The sequence below is a fragment of the Prionailurus viverrinus genome, chromosome C2 (genome assembly GCF_022837055.1).
Source record: "Prionailurus viverrinus isolate Anna chromosome C2, UM_Priviv_1.0, whole genome shotgun sequence".
Classification (NCBI taxonomy): Eukaryota; Metazoa; Chordata; class Mammalia; order Carnivora; family Felidae; genus Prionailurus; species Prionailurus viverrinus.
This window is the reverse complement of record NC_062569.1, coordinates 119,052,083-119,070,074: the sequence shown is the minus strand read 5'-3', so window position 1 is coordinate 119,070,074 and position 17,992 is coordinate 119,052,083.

Genomic DNA, 17,992 nt, shown 5'->3' with positions numbered 1-17,992 from the left:
GCTTAATGCAGTTCATCAAATAAATCCCACTTTAGATGGTATAACTAACGGTGTGCCTTAGAAACCAGGTAATACTTTCATTTTACTTAGTATTCTAATATCTGTACTTTTCATATGAGAGAGGTTTAATGTAAACTCAAAAGTTATCATTTTAGGAAACTTGAATAACATTCTCACGAAAAAGTCCAATAATTTAGCAGGTAGATAAAAAATTACTTTCCCTTTTTAAAATTTGAGGAACATTTTTCAAAAGTTACCTATAGTAGTCCAAGCTGATCAAAGCCTTCAGCTAACAGTTTTATACAGCATTTATTGTAGTACCGTATAGAGGAAACATACTGTTGAAATTTTTAAAGAGGTGTGCCCAGTTCCTTTACTGTTTTCCTCTTGCTTGATCTTGGAAGAGGTGACAAAAACATAAAACACAAAACACACATACATAAATTTAAAATGTGGGATACCTATTATATACATATATATACTCCCACATCATAAATTAAAATTATTAGGATTTTTCACCCCCAAATTGTTAATACAAGGTTTGAATTACAAGATTAAGTTGCCAGATTAATTACTTAGTTGCTTTAGGGCTTAAATTCTTCATCACCTGGCAACTATTTGCTGATCTTGGATTTAGTTAGTAATTTTAATTTACAAAATTTCCATATGGAAAAAATTGAGCTGGGCATTTTTGTGATGTGCTGTACATGGTAAATTTTTACCTTTAACTCTTCTGATGATCACCTACGGTAATAAGAAATTTTGGAAGCAAGAGGAACAAACTCATCTTTTTTTTTTTTTTTTTTTAATGCCATGCCTTTATGAGGAGTACAAATTGATACGTCTTAAAATAAGAACTTAATAAAGGAGGCAAATCCCTGGTCTGCTCTAAGAATAGTGTATTGTTTAAAGACAGGTTATGGTTTTCTCCTTTAAGTATAGAGTATCATTATAACATGTACTCAATAAATTTCCTAAGTAAAGGATAAAATTAAAAAATATTCCCATCTGTTTTCTTTGTGGCGTAATGTCGAGTACTGCAGAAATACTACTATAGATGCTCAGGATGGGCCGAAGTTGCCTCTAGCTACCTTCAGTATTTACTTTTTTGAATTCGTGTAATGCTCAAGAAAGGTTGCAGTCTCTGTATGTTCTTTTTTTTTTTTTTCCTGTATGTTCTTTTAATCAATCTTGGAAATTTGAAATCTTCCTGACAGACTCTCTCACTTGAGGATTGGAATTATGATTTATTTTCTGTGAATCCCCACAGCTGGGCAACACAGTAGGACCTAATGTTTAACTGAATGGGTAAAGGAATGAGCAAGACAAGCTTACATACTTTGTAGAAGACTTTTCTGCATCTAGATTTTGTCTTTGGTTCTTATCACTGGTGGTGTTTTGATCATTTCATCTGTTTGAATTTCATACATGGATACACTGAAACTTTGAGGATCCAAGCTAACTCAGATTTGGGGGAAATTTTAACCTTTTAAAATTTACTCAATTTAAAAGCCCAGGGGTCAGAATGGGATAAACTGAAAGGCCCTAACCATTATAGGTGAAGTGTATACTCTTCTGTTCAGAGAAAGAAGACCTGGAAATTCTTGAAATTTATTCATGAAGTTTAAAGTTTGGTCAGGTCTTGGAGAAAGTCCCAAAGCACAGTGCAGATTGAACTCTACTTTTGCTACCATCCATTTGTTTTGTTTATGTTAGGGAATGGCAGAGACCCCAGCTTTTGGTCTTTTTTGCTTCATTTCACCCTCAGCTGGAGTGTGAAAGTTGTTGGAGTGAAGTAATAAAGAATACAACACTCTACACATATTTCATAGTAATTGAATAGTCAAGCTAGGGGGGCCGCTGGGCTTTATTTACTGTAGACTGATTTGCCATAGCCTAATAATAGGGCATACGTCAAGTACCTGTTCTTGTTAATATAGCTTAAAGTAATTTACATTGGGATTTTTTATTAGTATCTAGAATGCCAAAAAAAAAAAAAATTACATGAGTCTTATTAACTAAAATACCAAATAATAGAAGCCATCTCTATTTTATGAAATTAACTTGCAAATGGCCAACATAAGAAATGTTCCTATATTTTCGGAAAGGTAGTATTCTTATGCTAAAGAAAGGCTAGTTACCCAGTGCCTGTAAGAAATTGTAATAGCACCAGAAAAAGATTTAAAGAATAGTGGCTTGGGGGCGCCTGCGTGGCTCAGTTAAGCATCTGACTTTGGCTTAGGTCATGATATCACAATTCATAGGTTTGAGCCCCACATAGGGCTCTGTGCCTGCTCTGTGCCTCAGAGCCTGCTTCAGATTCTGTCTCCCTCTTTCTCTGCCCCTCTCTGCTTGCTCTTTCTCTCTCTCAAAGAAACATTTAAAAGTTTTTAAAGAAATGGTTTAATTAAAAACATAATCAGCAATATTGTGTTTTAACAAAATGGCTCTTATGGCTAGATGATAAAAGTGAATGAAAACTATACTTTAACCTTTTTATTAGCATCTGTATTCACAAATTTAGGTGCCATTTTCTTCACTATTTCTTAATTTGGGCTGTGGCTAGTGGCCATCAAGTTTTGAAAAATGAGAACTGTATGTTCTTTCTCCCCAGAAAAAGATGTGTTTGCATATATATCACAATTTTTGCATTATTTCAGTGAGTTTTTGGGTTTCCCCAAAGCACATCTGTGAATCCTATAGGGATCCTTATAACTTCAAGTTGAAATCCTGCTAATAATAGTTGTATTCTCTCAGGTTATTCTTGGATACTAAAATTATTTTTAGAAAATTTTGTGCCCTTTGCCAGAGTCCCTAAGCTGGAGGACTAAATCTTCTTTTTGAATGAAAGGATAATTTGTAGATTTTGTTTTTCAAAAAATGTCAGATATTAAGACAAAACCCACTGAATTACTGTCAATTGAAACAAAAATATTCAGAATTCGTTTTATTTTGGCAAGATAAATTTAATGAACATCAGAGAAATTGTGAGAGAAAAATGTGAAAAGTATTAAAAAAATTCTCTAGATCTTTACAAAAAGTTGTCCTAAGATGTTTATTTAGTAATGATTGTATACTGCCAATTTTGATGAAGGATTTCAAAAATAGGATCATTTCCTCCAAAGGGCTTGTATATGTGGTCTCACCTTACACCATTCCCTCTCGCCTCCCCTCACCCCACCCTATTTATAATCTTCGTATATACTCACTTTGAATGCAGATAGCACAACTGCAAGTGCTGGGAAATAAGACTTTCTGCATTTGGGTTCTCTTCAAGTTTATTTGGCATATATTTATGGAGCATCTACAATTTATAAATCCCTGAATCAAGCAGAAGATAAAATAATAATAGATTACTTATTTAAACTTTGCATGTTAAATTTCAGTTTCTTGGTTTAAATATCGTTTTTTTCCCCATTTTTTAAGTTTATTTATTTTGAGAGAGACAGAGCGTGTGAACAGGGGAGGGGCAGAGAGAGAGGGAGAGAATCCCAAGCAGGCTCTGTGCTGCCAGTGCAGAGCCTGACATGGGGCTCAAATTCACATCGGTGAGATCATGACCTAAACTGAAACTAAGAGTTGGACGCTTAACCCATTGAGCCACCCATGTGCCCCTCTGGGTTTAAATATCTTAAGGTGAGAACTACTTGAGGCCCTTTTCAGAAGGGTGTGATTATATCCTTTTGTATGGTTCAGGAAAAAACACTTAGCTTAAATTTTAGCTCTGTGGCCCTAGCTATATCATATTGATTATATCAACACAGAATATAGGATATTTTGATAGACCACTTAGGGTTGGAAGAAAAATATTTAAAATGCACTGAATCTTTTTAGCTTTATTTTTTTCTACTTTGAACCTTTCCAGTAGTCCTTCAGTAAAACAATATTAAAATGGAGTATTAGGGGCACCTGGGTGGCTCAGTCTGTTGAGTGTCCGACTCTTGATTTCAGCTCACATCATCATCTCACAGTTCATGAAATCAAGCCCCGTGTCAGGCTCTCCGCTGATGGCGTGGAGCTTGTTTGGAATTCTCTTTCTTCCTCTCTGCCCCTATCCCACTCGCTTTCAAGAGTAAAGTTAATAAAATGAAGTATTATATTTACTGTGAGATATAATGTACCCCCCAAACACTAAACCATAAACTCCAGAGTCATGTTAGTCATGGAATGATCTATTTCAGCTGCTGCTGTAGAATTTCTTTACATAGATATTGACTTAATAATTTATTTCTTTAATATTTTTTACATATTTATAACATTAAAATTTCCTTAAAGTGCAGCTTTTGTCCTCTCTTCCATGCTCAGATTTTCAGTAGTGTTGGATTACCTCCAAAATAAAGTCCAGATTTTATAATTTGGTTCTTATCACCATCTACATTTGTTTTCACTCATTTTTCATGGATTGTTTGGTCCAGCCAACAGATGCTATTAAGTAGTCTTAGTATTTGTCCTGTATTTACTTAGCCCTTTGCTTTTATTGGCAAGTAGACAGTACTTAGAGTAGTTTGATGTAGGATTTTTCAACTGCACGAAGGCATGAAATTAAAATGTATTCAGTAAAAATGATACTTTTTTTTTTAAGTTTTATTTAATCTCTTCATCCCATGTGGGGCTTGAACTCACAACCCAAAGATCAAGAGTTGCATGCTCCTTTGATTGAGCCAGCCAAGCACCCCAGTAGAAACCGTACTTTGAAGTTTGAATTTTGTTCTTCTCACAGGCTGGAGATATGGGGGACAATAGGTGCTGGGTGGCGGCAGGGAACTGCACCTCCAGTTAGCCATGCAATCACAAGGGTAAGCAACCAATATACTTCAAATCATTCTGTATCCATATGGTCATTGTTTTTTATGTTCATAGAGTATCCAATAAATTACATGAGATATTCAACACCTTATCATAAAATAGGCTTTGTGTTAGATGATTTTGCCCTACTGTAGGCTAATATAAGCATTCTGAGCCCATTTAAGTTAGGCTAGGCAAAGATAAGATGTTTAGTAGTTCCTAACCTATTAAATACATTTGAACTTAATGGTATATTCAACCTATGTTTCTTGGGCCATAACCTCATTGTAAGTCGAGGTAGGTCTGTATACAAAATACTTGGGAGTTTAATTTTTTTGTTGTTGCAGTCTGATAATATAGAATTAAAAGGGCTATGATTGGAATAATTTAAAAATTGGAAGTTTCTTAAGCATTTTTTCTCTTTAGGTGTTTTGTATACATTATCTAGAATAATTTTTCTCTAGCTTTTTGCATGATTGCTTAATTTTTATCTTTGAGGATTTGTCTTAAATGTTTTCTTCTAAGTGGGCCCTATTGTTAATATTTATCAGAGCACCTTGTTTATTTCAGTCTTAGCACTTTAAATATTAATTTACTAACTTGTTAATCTCCCCAGCTGGGTTTTAAACTGAGAGCAGGGACTGTAGCTGTTTGATTTTAATTTTATTTCCATTGCTTTGCACAGAGATGGGGTATTCAATTGATATTTATTAAAGATATAAAGGAAAAAGTGATACTTTCTCAGAGCCTCATGTATTCCTGGTCCTTTGCCTGTCTGCTAACGACAATGCCTAACATATGTATTAGGTGCTCAGTAAATATTTGTTTACTAGGTTATCTTTCTGAATAATGATATGTGAACTCTAATACAATCAATAATACTCTGTTAGATAGGATTATTAAAGTTCTATGTGCTTTTGTAAAAGATGAAACGGAGGCCCCAAAAGTTAAGTAATGTCCATAGTTCTGTTGTGGGTGTCCCCCCCCCCCCGGCGTGTGTGTGTGTGTGTGTGTGTGTGTGTGTGTGTGTGTGTGTATAATTTTTAAACTACAAAGCCTGTGCTTTTTCTTGCACTTTATTTCTAGTCTGACTATTGCTACTACCTTATTTTGAAAGAATTTAAACTCTAAATCTCAATTTCTTCACATGTAAAAATGAACAGTTAGATTAGATGTATCTAAACTGCTATTTTGAAGTTACATGGTTTTGTGAATGTATGCCTTCCTAGCAACTAAGTAATATTACTTTTATTTTTTTTTTTTTAATTTTTTTTTCAACGTTTTTTATTTATTTTTGGGACAGAGAGAGACAGAGCATGAACGGGGGAGGGGCAGAGAGAGAGGGAGACACAGAATCGGAAACAGGCTCCAGGCTCCGAGCCATCAGCCCAGAGCCTGACGCAGGGCTCGAACTCACGGACCGCGAGATCGTGACCTGGCTGTAGTTGGATGCTCAACTGACTGCGCCACCCAGGCGCCCCTAAGTAATATTACTTTTAAAGGAATTTGTAGTTCATTGAAGTTGGAGAGATTCTTTATTTTTCTTGCTTATAAATCTTACTGAGAAAACACTTTATATTTTTTCCTAACAAATACACATTTATAAGTATATGTGTATTGTGGGTGTATTTCTATTTACAGAGGGAAAAACAAAAGGATGAAAGTATTACACATCATATCTAGAATAGAAAAGGAAAAAAGTATGAAGCCTTTAAAATAGTTTCCTATTTTCTAATCACTAGAAATGCTGAGGTTGTTTGAACTACTGTTGTGTGAATCTTTTTTGCTGTTACATATGTTCAAAATATATTTCCATGTTTTAGTTGAAAAGTGCAAAGTGGTTGACAGAAGACCAAATTATAGACTCCCAATAACCTCTAGTAGAAACGTGGATGTTGATAAAATAATCAAATACTATATAGATGATTCCTTCAAAGAGACTGAGTAATAGGAATTGGCAAACATGTAAGAGTGACATTGGAGAGGAGTGGCAGATTTGGGATAGGATTTTTCTGTAGGAAGCATGGCCCTGGAGGGGTGCTGCTCAGAATGTTATTAAAAGTTATTCTAGGAAGTTTAATGGAAAATATTGTTGAGCAAAGACAGGAGGTTTTACTGTACGGACTGTGCTGATTGGAGTAGTTAGTATGGGGTTACAATAGAATGAGCTTAGAGTACAGAAACAAGATAGCAATAGAAAAGGTAAGCATGTCAGGAACTTTAATTCTGGAACTCGTAGTAGAACAATCATAAAATTGAACTCATAGGAACTAAGAGAATTGCAGAGTAAGTCATAATTTGAATTCTACAAGCAGCCTTCAGCTAGAGCAAGAGTTTAGGACTGAGAAAAAAGTTGATTTAAATAATGTATCAGTGTTTTTTTTTTCTCTCTCTTAAACAGTCTTCTTTCAATTTGGTAAACCATTTATCAAGCACTTACTATGTACCAGGTATCTTAACAGAAGACACTTGGTACTTAAGTATTTGTTCTAGTTTCTTACAGTTTTATTACTTTGTTTAACTCACATTGAGTAACGTTTAGTGTTTAATAAAAGAATTTATTTTACTGAAAATTGCTTTCTCTGCTCTCTCATTGATCCCTTCTTATTACTGTAACCATTGTCATCTTTTGGTGCTTACTCTGAATTGTAGGTGAAGCCCTGACCTTTGGATTAGAGCAATGCCGCTAAAACGATGGTGATCCTCAGTGACTAGTTGGCAGTTTCAGAAAGACAAAAAAGCACTGAGACATTTTTTTTTCCATATAACACCGATTTTGGAAATTTTATGCACATAACTCACATATTTACCAAGTTTTCTAGGTAAATTAAAATCTTAGTTTTAATAGTGTTATGTTAGTGTGCAATCATTAGATGCCTATGTGATGACAAGAACTGTGTTGGTCAGTTTATCACAACCAGCATGAAGTCAACCGTGTTTATTTTCCCTGCTGTACTTCTCTATTAATTTTAATGCTGGCTAAATTTGCATTTTATGGTTTATACTCTTATCCCCAGTTCACAAAATGACTCATTGAAAAGTGATCAGAATCATAACAAATACTATCATGTCATCATGTGAATGCAGAATTAGAATCTATGTGCTGTGCAAGAGATTCTGTGAGTATGATGTTTTTAAAATTTCAGCTGAACCATATAAGGAAGGATGGTGATGAATATCTGAACTTTTGACCGGTAGTCCATTCACCACTGGTTAAGAGCGCATGGCCTGTCAGATATTCACATGTCGCCATCAACGGCTGCACCTCATTTTTGAAGCACATTGATTTCTCTGGTAAATGAATTTGGGTAATTCTATTTTTCCTGACCAAGTGTAAAATAATACATCCCAGTTTAAAATTTATCCTGCAAAATGAAGAATTCAGAATTATAGAAGTATCATTCAGAGTTGCATCTCTTAAAATGAAACCAAGTTTCTTTCTCAGACACCTGGCACAGCCCACTCGGTGCTTGGTGGCAGGAAGCCACCTCACTTTGGGTTGTCACCAGAGTTCCTCCCTTAGTAGGACCCTGCCTTAGATCTGTCACTTAGACACTAAACCATGTTTTAACATCTCGTCTTTGTTTGTTTGTTTGTTTGTTTTTGAGAGAGAGAGAGAGAGAGATTGAGCACGAGCAGGGGAGGGGCAGAGAGAGAGGGAGACACAGAATCTGAAGCAGGCTCCAGGCTCTGAGCTGTCGGCACAGAGCCCTGTGTGGGGCTGGAACTCACAGACTGCAAGATCATGACCGGAGCTGAAGTCAGAGGCTTAACCGACTGAGCCACCCAGGCACCCCTAACGTCTCTTGCCTTAATGATTATGTCCGTTTTTAAATTTGTTTTCTGAATCATGTTGTCGGATATTACCCTCAGGAATAATGCACACCACCCTCTGAAAACCATAAAGCAAACCTTACACGTGGGTCTAAACTTAAAGACTCAGTTCAAATATCAAATCTGTAACAGAAAGTAATAATTTAAAAACAGGCATCGTTGCTGAGTAGCCCGTAAAAACAGCCTCAACATTTAATAGATATCATCAGAGATTACAAAACAAGCTAGTGGAAAAGTTCTGTTAGAAAGAAAACTAGCATTCAGTGACCAACGACATAGAAGAACAATTACTGTCATGTATTCCAGAGGATATTTTGCAGACAGAACCACTGATGTGCAGTGTCTGAATCATTTGGCATCATGTGTATTATATATGAGTGAGAAGTCCCTAGCAACTGGTTGTTCTATTGATCCCTGAAAACCCATGAGTATAGAAAACAAGATTACACTGGGAAATAAGTTTTGGTGAGGACTAGACAAGGATGCCTCACAATCTTTAACGACGGAGTGTATACCAGCTATTTGGACAGCAGGGAAGGTGGTTGTTAGGTAAATAAAGGGGTTATTTAAAAAGCCAATTAGCTCATCCCTTTCTTAACAGAGCAGTTATCAATAATAAACCGTCAATATGTTAGTTAAGTATTGACGGGAGTATAAAATACAGTCAGATTTTATCACGAGACTATACTGGTTTTGATAATGCTGTATGAAAAACTGAGCAGAAAGTTGCAAAACTTTTTTCCTCTGATACTTCCTACTTGGAGGAAAGGTATTCTGAGGTTTTGAGATAAGAAGAGAAACTAGGGGTGCTTGGGTGGCTCAGTCCCTTAAGTGTCCAACTTCTGCTCAGGTCATGATCTCACAGTTGGTGAGTTTAAGCCCCTTCTCAGCTCTGTGCTGACAGCTGTGAGCCTGGAGCCTGCTTCCAATTCTGGGTCTCCCTCTGTCTTTCTCAAAAATAAACAAACATTTTTAAAAAAATAATTAAAAAAAAAACTAAAACATTTCTCTGAGACATTGTTAACGTCATAAAGGGCATTTCTTTGACTTTAGGTACCTTGCTTAAGTGGCATATCAGCCAGTCTATCCATTGTCTTGAAGAGACATCTCTGTAGATTAATAATGTGAATTGTAATGGCAAGATCAGGTTGTGTTAGGATTGCACAACTTGTGCAAATGGCTCAGTTCTTTGGAGCTTAATCTCCATCCCCACCCCAATGTTATTTTCTTGGTTTACTACAGAAACATAATATGTTTGGAGGCATACTTAAAACCACACCCAAATACTGCAACATAACATGAAAGGATACTTTCTGGAGCTGAATGCAAAGGACAAGTTGGAAACCCCTTTAACATTGTCGGAGGTAGATTTTTCTTCTGGTGACTCTAGGTAAGAAGATTATTGTGATAGAATGTATATGACTAAAAAAGAATTTTATGTGTGTATCAAGAAGAAAAACCAGAAGTTTTGTAAATTACATACCTATTTTTAGAATACTAGAATAGTGACAAGCTTCCTCTTTCTCTGTGACCATAAGAATGAGGAACAGAATTGTGGGAAAAAAATAAAACTACTAGAATATAGATCATTCTTAACAGAGGTTTAACAATTTGTACACTAAAAGTTTGTGCTGATCGGACTTTATTCTGTTTTTTTTTTTAATTATTTATTTATCTTTAATTTTGAGAGAGAGTGAGCATGCAAGTGGGGTAGGGGCAGAGAGAGAGGAGAGTGAGAGCCTCAAGCAGTCTGTGCACTGTCAGCACAGAGCTGGATGTGGGGCTTCAACTCACAGATCATGAGATCATGACCTTAGAGTCCCATGCTTAACTGACTGAGCCACCCAGGCTCCTCAGTGGTTAATTTTGGTTTTTGTTTTGTTTTGTTTTGTTTTTTCTTTTGTAAAGTAGTAATCACCTTTTCACCCAGGCAATTTAACTGAAATCATCACCTTACTTTTTTTTATCAACCATTCAATGCCCTTATTTTCTGTCCTTTCGTAGTCCCTGTATTCTGGTAATTTGTTAGAGATCATTTCATTATTTCCTTTTACCTTCTACCCAAATAAGACTGAGTTTGAAACTTTTTTGGTACTGGAGTGAAAAAAACTTGAAACTTTCTTTTGTTCACATTCTATGAATTACAGTTTCATTTTCTTTTTTTCACTAAAACTTTTTTTTATGTTTGTTTATTTTGAGAGGGAGAGACAGAGCGCAAGCAGGGGAGGGGCAGAGAGAGAGGGAGAGAGAGAATCCCAAGCAGGCTCTGTGCTGTCAGCATAGAGCCCGACATGGGGCTCCATCTCACAACTGTGAGATCATTACCTGAGCTGAAATCAAGGGTCCAACACAACCGATGGAACCACGCAAGTGCCCCTGCTAAGCTTTCTTTAAAATTATTTGGTTTCAATAAAATTAAAGAAAAACCGAATTAAGTTTTTATCTGGTCATTCAGTAAAAATCATGTTGGCAATAAATCACTATCTGATTTTTTTTTCCTTTTGATGTAAAATTTATATACATTAAAATGTACAAATCTTACGTAGGAATATGTTCAAAATATTGGCTGATATAATTTCATTTCTCACTACTTAATATATTCATGATTTCTCATGCTTATATACAAAAAATAAAAATAAAAAAATAGAATTGAGCGCAGACGCTGACTTCTACAAGCAGTAAACCTATCTCATTAAGTTATGTGTCTCCAGTAAAATGTGTGAACTAGTTGTTTGATCAATTTCATAATACTAAAAATTGTGACAATTCAATCTAATAGAAATGTTAGCACTTAAAACATCATAGGGAAATTTTAAAACATTTATGATCATATTTTTGTTGCCTAGAAGTATACAGTGATCAAAAAGTCTTTTAAGCAGTACATCCCATTGGGATAAATTTTTGTGAGACAATTGGAATAAAAGTACAAACTAAAAAAAAAAAAGTACAAACTAGAGGAGTACAAGTAAAACCTCTAACTATAAACAGGAGCTTGTTTGTAAATATGTAAATAGATATTGGTGGGTATAGAATTCTATGAAGTTGGATACATTTTGAAGAATTTAACATTTTATTTAAAATAATGGTGATTGCTTCGTTTCAACTATTTAATAACATAGTAAAATATTTCAGTTGTTGACTCAGCATTTGGGAAGGGTTAATGTTTGTGAACATTCTTTTAGGGACTATGCAAGCAAATACGTTTAAAAAGCAGGACTTTATATCATCTAACTTGGCCTTCAGTTCCATGACCCAGATAGATGTTTGGGAGGAAAATCACTTTTTATTTGTGCTTTAGATATGTACTAACATTTTCTACAATAAATATTAGGACAAAGTCTGAGTACTGTATAGAATATTTAAAATCAAGGGGTCCCTGGGTGGCTCAGTTGGTTAAGTATCGACTCTTGATTTTGGCTCAGGTCATGATCTCACAGTTTGTGGGATCGAGCCCTGATGTCAACAAGGAGCTTGCTTGGGATTCTCCCTCTCTCCCTCCCTCTCTGCCCCTCCTATACTTACTTGCCTGCACACATTCTTTCTCTCTCTGTCTCTCTTTCTCTCAATAAATAAACATTTAAAAAAAAAAGTATTTCAAAGCAAAACCATATACAAAAAATCAAAACAAAACTCCTAAGAGAAATTTTTTTCTTTTTCTGATTAGAATTGAAATGTTCTGTGTTTATCTCATTGTAAGATTCCATTGGTTATAGGCTGCACCATTGATTCAATTACCTTTTTGGTGCTAAAAATCAGCATCACTCTCAATGGATGTAGAGAGGTAAGAAAACCAATGTCAGAAATGTTAAAATAAGAGTATGTGTGTGTGGGTGTGGGTGGCGGAAGAGGAAGAGGAAGTGTTTCAAGATTAAAGAAATAAGCGGCATACACACAACAGGTTGTCAAATAGCAGGTTTAAATGTTTTATTTTTATGTGGCAATGTTTAACGTGATGTGAGTAACCTTCGTCAATGTTAATATGATTAGTGAAAGCACACAACAATTGCTGAGTATTATTGGCATGATGTCATGCTGGGCACTGAGGTTACACAGAAGTATAGAATATGGCCAATTTTTTTTTTTTTATGTGAAGAAAATTTAAGAGAAGACAGCACAGTTTATTCTAACAATATGGAAACATTCATGGATCACAGAACAAATTGAACTGTAAACGAAGAGCAGGACTTAGACCCATGTAAAACAGAGAGCTGGTTTTGCTCTATAAGGCAGAGTTGAGTAGTTGTGACAGAGACCATATGGTTTGTGAAGGGGTTCAGAACAAGCCACCCTGGAATGTGCCATGTTAGCATCTACATGCTTCCATTGAGCTGAAGTGAACCAAGGCCCAAAAGACTCAGGAAGAGATTTTAAGTTCCTCTTAACACCTGAAGGAACTTAGAAGTGATGTAGGCATGCCAGGTCTGGGGACCCAAAGGGGGCCCCACGGGACCAGCCAAGAGGGTCCTGGGCTATATGCAAGATAGAAATCAAATGCAAGCTAGCAGGAAGTGAGACCAGAGTTTATTTAATGTATAGAGAGATTGCAGATACAGAGTGTCTGGGAGAATCAGAAAGGAAAGGAGAGAGAGTCTTGTCTTTGCTTGGAGCCTGGGTTTTTCACTGAGGATAATGGTCTGGTGTACATGTTCTGTCAGGTATCCAGAAACCAGTCAGAACAAGGACAAGTGTCCAGGTGTCCTTCGTAAGTCACCAGTTCCTTGGAGCCAGGGGTCTTGGTGTTGAGATGTCTAGCACTGCTGGTCTGGCATACCCACAGGGTGGCCTCCTCCGGTCGTTCTCACCCGGTTCTTCCTTAGATGTTATCTAGTATGCTGGAAGCCTCTAAAGAAATCGTGAACCCCTTGACTCTCACAAGTAAGACATAACTACAAGGCATGTGTAAGGTGGGAGTGCAGGTCCAAGGAGAAAAGAAGCAGGAAAAGGAGCAAAAAACAGATTTGTATGGAGTCCTTCAAATCTCAGGAGCCCTCCCTACCTCATGAGTCCTGGTCCCGGAAGAGAACTATCACTAGAGTTAACTACAAAGAATCTGGGCTAGGTGTGGTAAGCTTGGTGTGTGGGGGGGAGGGGGGGGCGGGGGGGAAGCTCTGCAGGGTCTGGCGATCAGCTTCCTCTCTGTGTCCCATTGTCTCTGTCTAGCAGGGCAGACAGTTGGTTACCAAACATTTGCTCTTCCCCTTTGAAGTTCTAGGGACATCTACTTACTGCTCCTAAGCTCAGGATGGCATATAAGCCTCAATTGCCTGACTGCCTGTGGGCCTCCTACTCTTATGGCGCTCTCATATATACATAATTCAATTTGCTTTTCTCCTGTTTATCTATTTCATTTGAGTAATAGACCAGCCCAAAGTACCCAGAAAGAAAGAAGGGAAGAGTTTTCCTCCTCTATACTTGCAAAGCCTAAAACATTTGTTACCCAATCTTTAACACAAAATGTGTGCCTGTCTCTGAGGTAAAGGAGCAGCTTTACAGGCAGGACTGCTGATGTCCACAAAGGCAGGACTGCTGGTGGGAGTGCAGGGTGATGAAGTAGAAGTAGTAGAAAAGTAAGTAGAGGTGGGATAGGGCCAGTTTGAGAGATTTTACATTAGACACTGAGATGCCACAGCCGTCTTCTGAGCCAGGGAGTAATTGTTAGAGTGCTCTCTAGAAAGGTTAATTTGGGAGCCATTAGTAAAATAGATTAGAATACAATATCCATAACTCAGGTAGAGAAGCAAGTTAGAAGATGATAGCAATGGTAAATATACGACGCAACATGCATCTAGTTCAGCAATGATTTAGGAATGAAAAGAAAAAACACCGACTCTAATATTTATTAATAATTGATACCAATAGGACTTTAAAAGATCTCTTAATCTGAGCTTTATTCCAGGATTAGTAAACATGATTTGACCTGAAAATGTTATACAGAACCGTGTGCCTAATAACAACCAATCACAAAATCCTCTCTTGAATGTGATGTTAACTCACTCCTCTATTAAGTCATTTATTCATTAAAAATGTATCCTGTGCCTACTGTTTTCTAAGCACGAATTTTTTTTAAAAGTTTATTTATTTTGAGAGAGACAGAGACAGCACGAGTAGAAGGGCAGAGAAAGAGGGAGAGAGAAAGAATCCCAAGCAGGCTCTGAGCTGCCAGCTTCACAGAGCCCAATAAGGGGCTTGAACTCACGAAACCATGACATCATGACCTGAGCCGAAACCGTGAGTCAGACGCTTAACTAACTGAGCTCCCAGGCACCCCTCTAAGCACTGTTCTTGGTGAATGAAAGAACAGTGAACAAAAGAGAAAAACATTTCAGTCCTCATGGAGCTTACATTGTAGTAGGAAAGTAAAGAAACATGTAAAATATAACAAGGTTAGATGGTGACATGTCCTACTGGTAAAAAAATAGGCAAGAGAGTTAAGTTATAAAGGGGAGAGCTTATTAAAAAGTAAGTTATATTTTATATGGAATGGTGGGGAAAACTTCTCTAAGAAGGCAACATTTAAGCAGAGTACAAAGTGGTACAGGAGCGACCGATGTGGCTATCCAAGTAGAACAGCAAGTAGAAAACTCTTGAGCAGATTTGAGGAACATCAGGAAGACCAATATAGCTAGAGTGAATCAGCGAGCAAGAGGCAGGGTAGTGGGAAATTAGAGGTACCGAGGGGGCACAAAGCCAGGGCCTAAAGTTTATGATGAGAATTGTGGTTTACACCCTAATCACAATGTGAAGCCACTGGATGATTCTGCACAGAGTAGTATGATCTGATTTTTTGAAAGGATCCTTGAAATGAGAAAGAGTGAGGACACAAGGCTGGGTGGAAGCAGTGAGGCCAATTAAGAAACTATTTGCAGTAAATCAGGAGAGATGGATAGCTTAGACCATGGCAGTGGCAGTGAAGGTTGTGAGAATTAGTCAGACTCAAGATATTGTTGGGAGAGCTGACAGAATCTCCTGCTGGCAGGACAAAGAGAAGAGAGAATGAGGACTCCAGAGTTTCTGGCCTGGGCACGTGGAAGGATGCAGTTGCAATGAATGAAGATGCAAGCATCTGCAGGAGAGACCAGCTGGGGTAGGAGAGATGTGGAGAAAGACTAGGAGTTTGTTTTTGTTTGTGCTAATTTGAGACGTTTACTACATGTCTAAGTGGAGACAATCAAGTTTGCAGTTGACAGTGAAATAATGATACCCCTTGATTTTCTCAAGCAGTGTCTGAAACCTGTCAAGAAGGCCTAAAGTGTGTGTTTGGAGAACAGACTCCAACCAAAGGTATAAATTTGGAAATCATTAGCATAAAGATGTTATCTAGTACCATGATAATGGCTGAGACCAGCAAGGTGTGAATTTAGGTACTGAGGAAGTCTGAGGAAAGACTTCTGGATGCCTCCAAAGTTAAGAGGTCAGGGAAATGAGGAGTTGGTAAGAGAAATAGATAAACAGTGGCTAGTTAAAGCCAAGGAAAACCAAAGGAGGATGGTGTTCTAAAAGCCCCTTGAGAAAATATTTCCAGGAGGAAGAAGTGAGCAAATGTTTAAATGGTAAGCCATTGACGAGGACCACTTTAGTGACAGAGGATAGGAGACTGAATTATAGGAGTTCAAGACAGAATGGAAGATACTGGGGTAATGAGCACTCTTTTACAAGAGTTATGATCTAAAAGGGAGCAGAGAAATGAAGTGGTAGTTGGAGAGTGATGTGGAGTCATGGGAGGGTTTTTAAAGATGAGAGAAAATGCTATCCTTATGGTAATGACCCAGGAGAGATCAGGAGATTGGGGTTAACTACTGGTGTGATATCCCAGGATAGGCAGGTGTGGATGGTATCTAAGGCACAGTAGCAGGATTGGTCTTAGGAGCACAGACAGTTCATTCATATAAATGCAGCACAGCAGGAGTCAACATAGTGAACAAGCTTTCCCCGACACAGTTGTGTGTCCAAGAGCCAAGTTACTTTAACTCTCTATGCCTCTGGTCTCATTTGTGAAACGACAATAAAAATGGTCCCTGGCTTATAGGGCTGTCATGGAGATTAAGTTCGCTGGCTTATGAAAAGTGCTTAGAATGATTTCTAGTGAACAGTCAGGGCCCTGTAGATGCCGGTTATTGTTATCATAGCAAGAGGAAGAAAGGTACAAGTGCGCAGGTGCAGACAGCAAGGGGGATGTGGTGGGAGAATGAAGGTACTCTCTTCTGATTGCTTTTATTCATTTACTTATCTTTTATTAAAATAGGAAGCAAAATAGGTCATTTGTTGGAACCGAGGAGAGAAAGCAGTGTTAGATCTTTGAAAAGAGGGAAGGAGAGGTGTGAAATAGTTGTGTGGGAGAGCAGAAATGTACCTGGGTTAGGAAAATGTAGTAGAATTTCTTGGTAACATTTTATGCCCACTTGAAGTTTTGTGAAGGTAAATTCAAAGTGAGAGATGGTTAACCTTTACTCCTTCTATGTTCTTCTTCTTGAGTGCAGGTGAGGAGTGCGCATAAAGTTGAATTTAACTGGGGTTGGGGTTTTGCCAAAAGAGTAAAATTAAGGAAAGGTAAGAGACTTGATGTACTCAAGAGGGTGATTATATAGCAATTGACAATGGACCTATGCTGGTTGCAAAGAAGGAGATAAAAACTAAACTAAAGAAGGGACTAAAAACCAAACTTGACAGTGAAAAGATCGTAGGATTAATAACTACGATCTAAGGATCGTAGCCTAAGGATTTCTGGAATCACAGCATTGAAGGGAGTGAGTTGGAAATATAAGAGACAGTAGTTGGAAAATGCGATACTGAAATTGTTATCAAGCAGGGGATGTAGTCCTAGGTAATAAGGTGTAAGGTATGCCAATGGGAGTGGATGAAGTCTTAGCTTGGGCTGCCTTAACAAAATACTACAGACTGGGGGGGGGGGGGGCTTCAACTACAGGAGTTTATTTCTCATAGTTCTGGAAACTGGGCATCCAAGACCCAAGCACCAGCAGGGACAGGGCAGATGGTAACCTTCTTCATGTGTCCTCACACGGCCTTTTCTTGGTGCATGTGGGTGGAGAAAGAGAGGAAGCAAGATTTCTGGTGTCTTCTTATGAAAGTACTAATCCCATCATGAGGTCTGTACCCTCATGACCTCATCTCAACCTTATAACCTAAAGGCCTCATCTCCAAGTATCATCACATTGGGAGTAGTGCTTCAGCATATAAATTTGTGGGGGGACACACTTCAGCCCATAGAAGATGAAGACAGAGAGTGGGATCCAGTCATTGGAGTAGAGGAGAACAAGGAACTGAGTGGCTATTGGTTATTGGAGTGATCATCTATGAAATCATAGGAGCAGTGTTAGTGAAAGTAACTGTGACCTAGGATTTAAAATCCTTAAAG